General features: G+C 33.2%; 1 pseudogene; it reads right to left on the bottom strand.

Annotated features, from left to right (window-relative positions):
- Nucleotides 1–8,783: 8,783 nt before the first annotated feature.
- LOC105710721 (small ribosomal subunit protein eS1-like) lies at nucleotides 8,784–9,609 on the bottom strand (annotated as a pseudogene).
- Between the last annotated feature and the right edge of the window lie 204 nt (nucleotides 9,610–9,813).

Raw genomic sequence — 9,813 nt, 5'->3', positions numbered from 1 at the left:
TCTTGATTGAAATTGCAATATTTGAACGGACACACAAGCAAGATGTCCTTGAACCATATGAATCATAGAAGTTTGTCAGGGAAAATGGACTGGGAAGGAATCCACCCAAAAATACCATCCTGGCAAGAAACATCCAGGATGCTGGAGAAACTTCAGGGACTGTGCAGCCCTGTAGTTAAAGGCTTGGCTTCCAAAAGAAGAAAATGCCATGTTATCATACCATGAACCTGAGAAAGAAAACTGAGAACTATGGGGACTAATTACTACTTTAAGGGCAGAGAGATTCGGAAACCACTGAAATTATGTTGAATCGGGGCTACTACGCTCATTAACTTTTCCCCTCTCTAAAAACACTTTCACAAATAGCTGGTCCATCGAGAACAGTCTCCATTCAGGGGTGAGTGAAACTGAGAAAGAACTAAGGAGAGCATCTATGCCAAGACATCCCCAAACAAAAGGCTAGCAACAGAAAAGCAAAATTATGCTGCATGGTAAATCACATTTGTAAATAAACAATAGAAACAAAGAACAATAAAAATTGCAGCCTTTGTGAAATAGCTGTTCAAAAAAGCAATGATAAGCGATGAAAACTGAACAAACTGATTTCAAGAACATTACTGAAAGAGAAAAAGAAGACACGTAATGAGAATTCAATTACTATTAGCCTAAATAGGGGTGATTGGTCAAAGGTCTGAAAGTATACAAAATCCAATTAGAAAAGAACAGAGTACAAAGAAATAGAAACAAAATTAGAGCTATGGAAAGTAGTATGTAACAAACTAGTGTTTGTAGATAAGAGAATAAATAAACCTAGAAAAATTTAAATATAGAGTCAAAGAAAAAAGGTTAAAATGAAGAAAGACCTGTATTAACACCTTAAAGAGACTCATTGTCTCAATGGGCAGTGAAGGAGGGGATTATTAATTCCAGGCTAATCAGGATTACTGAATTACTTCACTTCAATGACAAAGAATTCTAAGAGAGTTTAAGTAAAAGATTAAGTCACCCATAAAAAGATTTAAAATTTTAGTTCAACTCAGACTTAGCAATGACAACATTCAAGGCAAAAAACTGAGGAGCAATCTTTATAATGTTCTCAGGACTATATCAGAAAACAGGACAAATATGTTACTCCCTATATATGCCAACCTGACATTCAGAGTACACAAGTAACATAACAGATATCTATTATCAAATAAGCAAAACTCAATAAGTAAAGTACACAATATTCCCTCCAGAGAATAAACTGTAACCAAGTAAGGTATGCATTGAGGGTTTTTTGGATAAAATTTGTGATGAGCAATAAATCCAAAAACTATAATGCCTGAGCTTAATTATGGTTGTTGCTGAAAACAAATGTTAAAAATTAGGAACAAATATAGACTATAGTAAAATTAACAAAAATTTGGGAAATTAAATGAGGGGAAATGAAAATAAAGAGATTTTCTCAACTTATATGACGTAAGTAGATTTATGGTTTATGTTATAAATACTTAAGTAAACCACATAATAGCCAAAATAACTAAAATAATAATAAAACCAGAAAATTTGTAAGTAGAGGAAAGCAGGCTGGAGAAGGTTTATGTGTGCCAGTTATTGTCTCTTTCTTATTCAGGAGTCGAGTTAAACTGGTTGTATTAGGCCATTCTTGTGTTGTTACAAAGAAATACCTGAGACTGGGTAATTTATAATGGAAAGCTATTTAATTGGCTCATGGTTCTGCAGGCTATACAGATATCGTGCCAGCATCTGCCCAGCTTCTGGGGAGGAGTTTTACTGAAGCAGAAAGCAAAGTTGGGGGAGGCATGTCACATGGGAAGAGCAGTAGCAAAAGAAAGAAGAGAATGAGGAGGTCCTAGGCTTTTAAGGAACCAGATCTTATGTGACCTGAGTGAGAACTAACTTATTACAAAGGGGATGGTGCTAAACCATTCATAAGGATTCGCCCCCATGATCCAATCACCTCCCACCGGGTCCCACCTCCAACATCGGGGATTACATTTCAACATGACATTTGTCAGAGACAAGTATCCCAACTATATCACAGGCTGAATTTTAAAACTCAAAACATACAGCTGAAAGAATAAAATATAGAGTTTTAAAGATAACTCTAGAAAACTAAAAATACATTATATTTAAACAACATCAGAAATGAAAAAAAATCAGATATCTAATGAAAGCTAAAAGTGATAGAAATTTTAAAAATTGAAAGCCTATGTATTTAAAGTAAATGGCAAATAGCTGGCGTATCAGTAAAGGCAAGGTGAAACATGCATAATACAAGAAAATGTCTCATATTTGATTTTAAAATAAATATGTGTGTGTGTATATATATATACATATATATACACAATGTTATTGTCAAAGTAGGTTCTAAAGGAATGAGTGACAGAAAATAAAGTGCTAAGCAGATTCACTGTGCAGTGGATACCACCTCAGTTCACTGCATCTTGGGCTGGCATTTCTTCAACTTGCACTAGTCCTTTGAGAATACTTATAGAAATTAAGTGAAGCACGTTTGTTATTCACAAATAGGCAGCAAGGGACAGTAGAAACTTGGGATTTGGGTAAGCCAAGCTTCTAAGTCTCAGGAAGCTACCCAGGGCAGATGGACTTTGATCTGTGCAGCCCCATTTGCACTTTAGCTCAGGGAATCCAAATAGCAGTCTTCCCTGGGTGTTTTACTCTAGGGATAACATGACATGCTGGGCTAATGCATTAAAGGACATTCTGTTTCTGAAAAGAACTAGAACAGAGCCTGAGCTCTGTTAGCAAGTCTCTCCTTATCTCAGGATGTTGCATTCTGAGCACATTTTACACTTAGTATTGAAAACTACAAGCAATATAAAGGGAAAAACTGGATTGGTCCAAGGCCACCCAGAGAGTTGCCCTGCAAAAAGTAATTTATAATGTACAATCTTTATTGAAAATGTAAGGATCATAGTATTTCTTTAACTGAGGTGACTTCGTATGACATAATGTTTGTGTATTTAAAGTGTATAGTTCAGTAACATCGAGTACATTCTCAATGTTGTACAATTATCACCTCTATATAGTTCCAAAACCTTTTCATCACACCCAAGGGTGACCTCATGCCAATTATGCAGTCACGTTCCAGTCCCAACTCCCTACCACTGCTGACAAATACTAGCCTGATTTCTACAGCATTTACGTATTTGGGATATTCTAAATAGGTGGACAAATAAGATATGTCCTTTTTTAGCGAGCTTCTTTCAGGCAGCATAATGTGTTCTAGGTTCATTCATGTTATAGCTCATGTCAGCACATCATCCGTTTTTTATGGCTGAATACTATTTTATTAAATAGATATACCACATTTTATTTGCATTTTCATATATTGGGGTACATCTGGGTTGTTTCCACCTTTGGCTATTGTGAATAGTGCTGCTATATATATTTGTGTACATGGATTTGAATATTTATTCTTAGTTTTGGGGAGTATATATCTAGAAATAGAATTGGCCATTCATATGGTAATTCTCTGTTTAAAGTTTAAGGACCCACCAAGCTGTTATCTACAGTGGTTTCACTACTTTGAATTCCCACTACCAAAATAGGCTTCCAGTCTCCACATCCTCACCAATGCTTGTGATTTTCCTTTTTTTCTTTTTTAATGGTGGCCATCTTAGTGGATGTGATGTATCTCATTATGGTTTTGAGTTTTCCTTTTCCAGATGATTACTGATGTTCAGCATCTTTTCATGTGCTTTTTGTGTATCTACATTGGAGTATTGTGTACCTCAGAGTGTGGCCCATTTTTAAAATTAGGCTTTTTGTGCTCAATTATGAGAGTATTAATACATATTCAAAATACTTGACCCTTATATATATGATTTGAAAATATTTGACCCTTATCATATATATGATTTGCAAGTATTTCCTCCAGTTCTCTAGGTTGTCTATGATAATGTTATTTGATGCAAAAAAGTTTTTGATTTTGATTAGCTTTATATTATCTTTTTTAATTTTATGCATTTTTTAAGGATTTAATGTTGAAATTTTTTTGATTTTATATTTATTGCAAAATCCAAGGTAATTAAGATTTTCCCCCATATTATCTTCTACAAGTTTTACATTTTTAACTCTAACATTTAAATCTTTGGTGTATTTGAGTTAATTTTTGTACACTATGTGAAATAGGGACCTAAATTTACTTTTTTGTATGTGGGTATCTAGTTGTCCCACCACCATTTGTTGAATAGACTATTATTTCTTGATGAATGATGTTGGCAGCCTTGTTGAATACCAATTGAACATAGATGTATGGATTTAATTGTTTGAATGTCAATTATGTTCCATCGCTTTGTCTTTTTTATCCTGATGTCAGTACCGCATCTTCATTATTGTATATTTTGTAGCAAGTTTTAAAATTAGAGTGTGAATCTTCCAACTTTGATCTTTGTTGTCAAGATTTGGCTGTTTGTGATATCTTTGAATTACATATGTAATTTAGGCTCAGGATTCTCATTCTGAAAAAAAAAAAAAGGCCATTATAATTTTAATACAGATTGCATTGAATATGTCAATAGTTTTAAGAAATATTGCCAATTTAAAAACACGAAGTCTTTCAATTCATAAACACACATATCTTCATTTATTTAGTTCTTCTTTAATTTCTTTTAGACATCATTACCAGTTTCAGTGTGCAAGCCTTGCATCTTATTGGATAAATTTATTCCTAAAATATTTTTGATGCTATTGTAAATAGATTTTTAAATTTCATTTTCAGATTGTTCACTACTAGGGTATAGAAATAAAAATGATTTTTTGCATTAATTTTGTAAGTTGCAATTTTGCAGAATTTGTTTATTACTTGTTTCTTGATACTCCTTTACTGCTTCATTGGATGATTCAGAGAAGATAGTTAAATTCAAATTCTAGTTCACCCAACTTACTAGCTATGTGATCTTGGGCCAGCTGCATAAGTTCTGAGTATCTCAATTTCCTCAAATTTAAAATGCACCTAATAGCACCTATTGAATAACCATTGAATATTAGCACTTACTTCAATGGTTACTACTGGAGTTAAGTACTATTTATAAAGAACTTAGAATTAAGCACATAGTAAGCATTATGTGTTAAATAATTGAAGAGCATTAGAATTAATAAAGAGCACTCTAGAAAAATATAGAGGTAATTAACACACCAGGGAATTATATTTACTTATTAGCCAACAACAGATGAAATAGCTCCAGTAAAATTAAGTATATAGAGGAGCTGAATAATATTTGCATAGCAGGTTACAAATATAAAGACATATGTTAATGTATTTATAATACCTACAATGTACACAGAATAACCTTTGCAAGTGGTCAGGAAATATTTTTGTGTATGTATTTAGGTATTTTGCCAAGATTACCTAAAAGTTTTTACTAATGAAATAATAAAAACCACTTTTAGCAAAAATATAAATTGAAAACAGGCCAAAAAATAAATAAAACACCAACTAGATGTTTATCTTGCATAGTGGAAACTTTGTATGCTTTAACAATTTTCTTCCCTTTTCCCCCGCTTTCAGGCACTGGCAGCCACCATTTTTCTACTCTTTGATTCTCTGAGTTTGAATATTTTAACTTCTACATAGGAGAGACATTATACAGTATTTGTTTTTCTGTATCTGTTTTATTTCACTTAATATAATGCCCATCAGTTCATCTGTGGTATCACAAATGGCAGAATTTCACCATAATTTAGTATATGCCATGATTTCTTCATTCATCCATCAATAAACATTTAGATTGTTGCTACATCTTGGATATTGTGAATACTTCAATAAACATGGGAGTTGAGCAAACTATTCAGGATCCTGATTTCAGTGACTTTGGATCTGTACCTAGAAATGCGATTGCTGGATCATATGGTAGTCCTATTTTTAACTCTTTGAGGAATCTTCATATTGCTTTTGATAGTGATTATACTCATTTACAATCCCACCAACACTGTACAAGTGTTCTTTGTTTGCATCCTTTGTTTTTCTGAATAATGGTCATTCCAGAAGGTGTAAGGTTATAGCTCATTGTGATTTTGATTTGCATTTTCCTTTTGATTAGTGATTTTGAGCATTTTTAAATATATCTATTGGCCACTTGTATATGTTCTTTTGAAAATGGCTTTTCAGGTACTTTACTCATTTTTATACGGGTTATTTGAGTTTTTTGCTATTCAGTTGTATGAGCTCCTTCTGCATTTTGGATATTACCCCTTTGCAAAGGGGAATATCTAAAGAATTGTAGTTTGCAAAGGAGAAAAGTATATAACTTAATAAGTGCTAAAAAAAAAAAGGCAGTTTTTGTTATAAGTCCATTAATTAAAACAAACACACACATACAGACACTCTATCTGAAATAAGGTTGAATGTTGCAATAGTTTGTGACATTTTTAAGGAAGAACCTGTTAGTAAATGAAAACTTAAAATACATTATCTCGACAATATTAGCATCATGAAAACAAAAATTTTTAAAAATAGTATTTAAAAGATTCTGGTACTACCAAGTAATCTATGTAAGCAGTATATAAATAAGAATATATTTGGCAGATTGCATTTCTGCAAAATTCTGAGGAATCAACCAGAATATAATTAGAAACTGTAGGAAACTCTATTAAACACATATATCAAGAATGTCAGTTATTTGTATATAGAACAAACAAATCTAATGAAAAATGACCACATTTGTAACAGAAAGAAGAAGGAAGGAAGGAAAGAAAGAACTTATAATCTCATTATAAGTCCTTTTCCAGTTGTATGTATTGTCAATGTCTTCTTCCAATCCTTGGCTTCCTTTCCATATTTTTAGTGATGTCTTTTAATAAACAGAAAGTCTTATATTTAATAAAGCTTATTTCAGTTATCTATTGCTGTGTAACTACTTACCACAAAAATGAATAACGTAAAACATTGTATTATTTACTCTCATTTTGCATTTTGTACAGAGCATGGTAGTCTCTGATAGTTGAACTTCTTATGTGACAGTTTACTTCCCATAGCACAAAAGAAGCACAATGTCATATTCTCTGTATTCTATTGATTTAAGCAAACCATATTGTGATAATTGTGCAAAGACAGGTACAAAAATTTTCAATGTAGCTTTTTTGTATTAGAAAAACGCTGGAAATAAATAAAATGTTCATTAAGATAGCACTCAATAAATGTATTATAATACATTTGTGTAATATAATCTTATTTAATGATATGGAATGAGCCAAAATTTATGCTCTTTATAACCGAAAATAGAGCACTGTATGAGGTAAAATTTATATAAACATGACTCTGACTATTTTTTGTTAAAAATATGAATGTGTTTGTGCATATTCATAGGATAATTCTGGGAGGATGCATAAGATAATATTAATGATGTTTACATATCAAAAAGCACCCTGTAGAATCTTGTATAGAAAAGGAACTTACATTTAATCCTCTTTTAATTTTTTCTTCATATGCATATATTAATTTTCTACTAGAATATTAGAATTTAAAATATGTAAATGTAACATTTTAACATATGAATATTAGCAAACTTTCTTAGCCCAAGCCATTGTACCGTAAAACTTAGACTGAGTATCTTACACCACATATATTTATTTTTCACAATTCTAGTGACTGAAGTTTAATTCAGAGTACCAGCAAGTCTCAGTTTTAGTGAGGGCTCTCTTCCTGGCCTGCAGATGGCTGCCTTCTAATCGTGCTTACATAGTGGTAAGAAAGAGCTCTGGTGTCTTTTCCTTGTCTTATAAGGGCATTAATTCCATCATGAGTCCCCTACCCTCATGATTTTACCTAAAGCAAATTACTTCCCAAAGACATCACCTTCAAATACCATAACATTGAGGATTAGGGCTTCAGCATATGAATTTTGGGGGGAACACAAACACTCAGTTCATAACACAAAGTAAATGGTGCTACATGTTTGCATATGTGTGCATATGCACATATATGTTTCATAAACATATATAATACTACATATAACAACATATATCTAATAAGATGTTGCCATTTTTTGTTTGTTTTAATTTTACAATTTAAAGTTATGCCTATATACTTCTGAATACACAAAGGAAGAAAATAATTGGATGGTGATAATAAAAACAAGATGAGAATCCCAGAAGATTTTCAAAATAATCAGAAATACTCGAAAGCCAAAAAAAAAATTACTCTGACATTTTCAATGGCTGTAGGAAGTTATAGAGCTCTTTGAAATTAGTGTATTGATACACTAGAATTTATTGAATTGCATGTGAAAAGATCCACAAAATAGTGCATACATTTTGTGACACCCCAGAATATGAGATAGACGTAATATAGGTGTATCACTCTTTCTCCTAAGACAGTATTCGTTAAGGGGTGTAGTTTGGTTACTGATATGGTTTGGCTGTGTCCCCACCCAAATCTCATCTCAAATTATAGCTCCCATAATCCTCATATATTGTGGGAAGGACCTAATGGGAGGTAATTGAATCATGGGGGCTGGATTTTCCCATGTTGTTTTCATGATAGTGAATAAATCTAAAATATACGATGGTTTTATAGAGGGCAGTTCCCCTGCACATGCTCTCTTGCCTGCTCCATGTAAGACGTGACTTTGCTCCTCATTCACCTTCCATCATGATTGCGTGGCCTCCCCAGTTATGTGGAACTGTGAGTCAATTAAACATTTTCCATGTATAAATTACCCAGTCTCAGGTATGTCTTTATTAGCAGTGTGAGAAAAAACGAATACACTTACTTTTCTTGATTGTGGAATTTTTTTTTTAACCATCACAAAGACTTTTTATTTGCCACTATTATAAGTCTGAACTTTAAACAGATTCTTGGACTGGTGGTTCATATCCATCAGCTCGTTCAACTTTAGCATCTATCTCATCCCCAGTGGCTTTTCCAGAACTACTGCCTTCACCATGAAGCTCCATGAGTTTTCCCAATTCAAACTTGGTCTTCTTCAGCATTTTTACTTTTCTAATGAAGACATCATGGAGAGGATAAATAGATTGGCAAGCCTTTTCTATGTCTTTTCCAATGCTGTCTGGAATCAATTTATTGACCACTTCTTTCAAGTCATTTGTCTGCACCTCTCACGTCATGATTTCCATCATCTTCTTCTGGATTTGGCAGACCTGTTGGTGCTGAGCATAAGGGGTCTTCCGTATCTGATTGTTGCTTTTTTTAGTAAAACCAACACAGAACAGATGAAGCAAGTAACCATCGGTAGTCTTGACATCAACATGAGCTTCAATCATTGTCTGCCATTTTTTGACCATGGAACACATTTTGTCACGGGTCAGATCCATGCCATGGAAGTTAGTCAGGCAGTTTTTGCCCTGAACATCTTCAGTAATCAGCTTGAATTTCCTAAATACAACTTCATCATTCTGCAAATCAGCAAGACTAACTTCAAACACTCGACCCTTGAGGCCATCAGATGCAATTTTGTTTCCTTGGGTCTTGGTGACTAGCGTCTTTCCAATATTTCTTATATTGAACATAGTGGGTGCTTTCACATCATACCAATCTTTCTTAGAAAATGGATCAACCACTTTCTTCTTGGCTCCCTTTTTGCTGCCTTTCATAAGGCTCTTGTTCTTGCCAACCACCATGGTGTTGCTCAAAGAGCCAAAAGGCCATTGTGGAAATTTAACCTTGACTTAACCCCAAAGGAACCGCCCAGTCTTGTATTCTATATGCCACATCATCACATGGGAATTAATGAAGATGTGAACAGATATTTTTAAGACACTTATGAGATCTATTTTTTTACTTGTTATATAAAAATATAATCATTAAAATACAGTAGTCATTGA

Source organism: Aotus nancymaae, unplaced genomic scaffold (genome assembly GCF_030222135.1).
Source record: "Aotus nancymaae isolate 86718 unplaced genomic scaffold, 86718_ANA_hifiasm-v0.15.2.pri h1tg000033l, whole genome shotgun sequence".
Classification (NCBI taxonomy): Eukaryota; Metazoa; Chordata; class Mammalia; order Primates; family Aotidae; genus Aotus; species Aotus nancymaae.
This window is presented reverse-complemented; position numbering and strand designations above follow the sequence as displayed.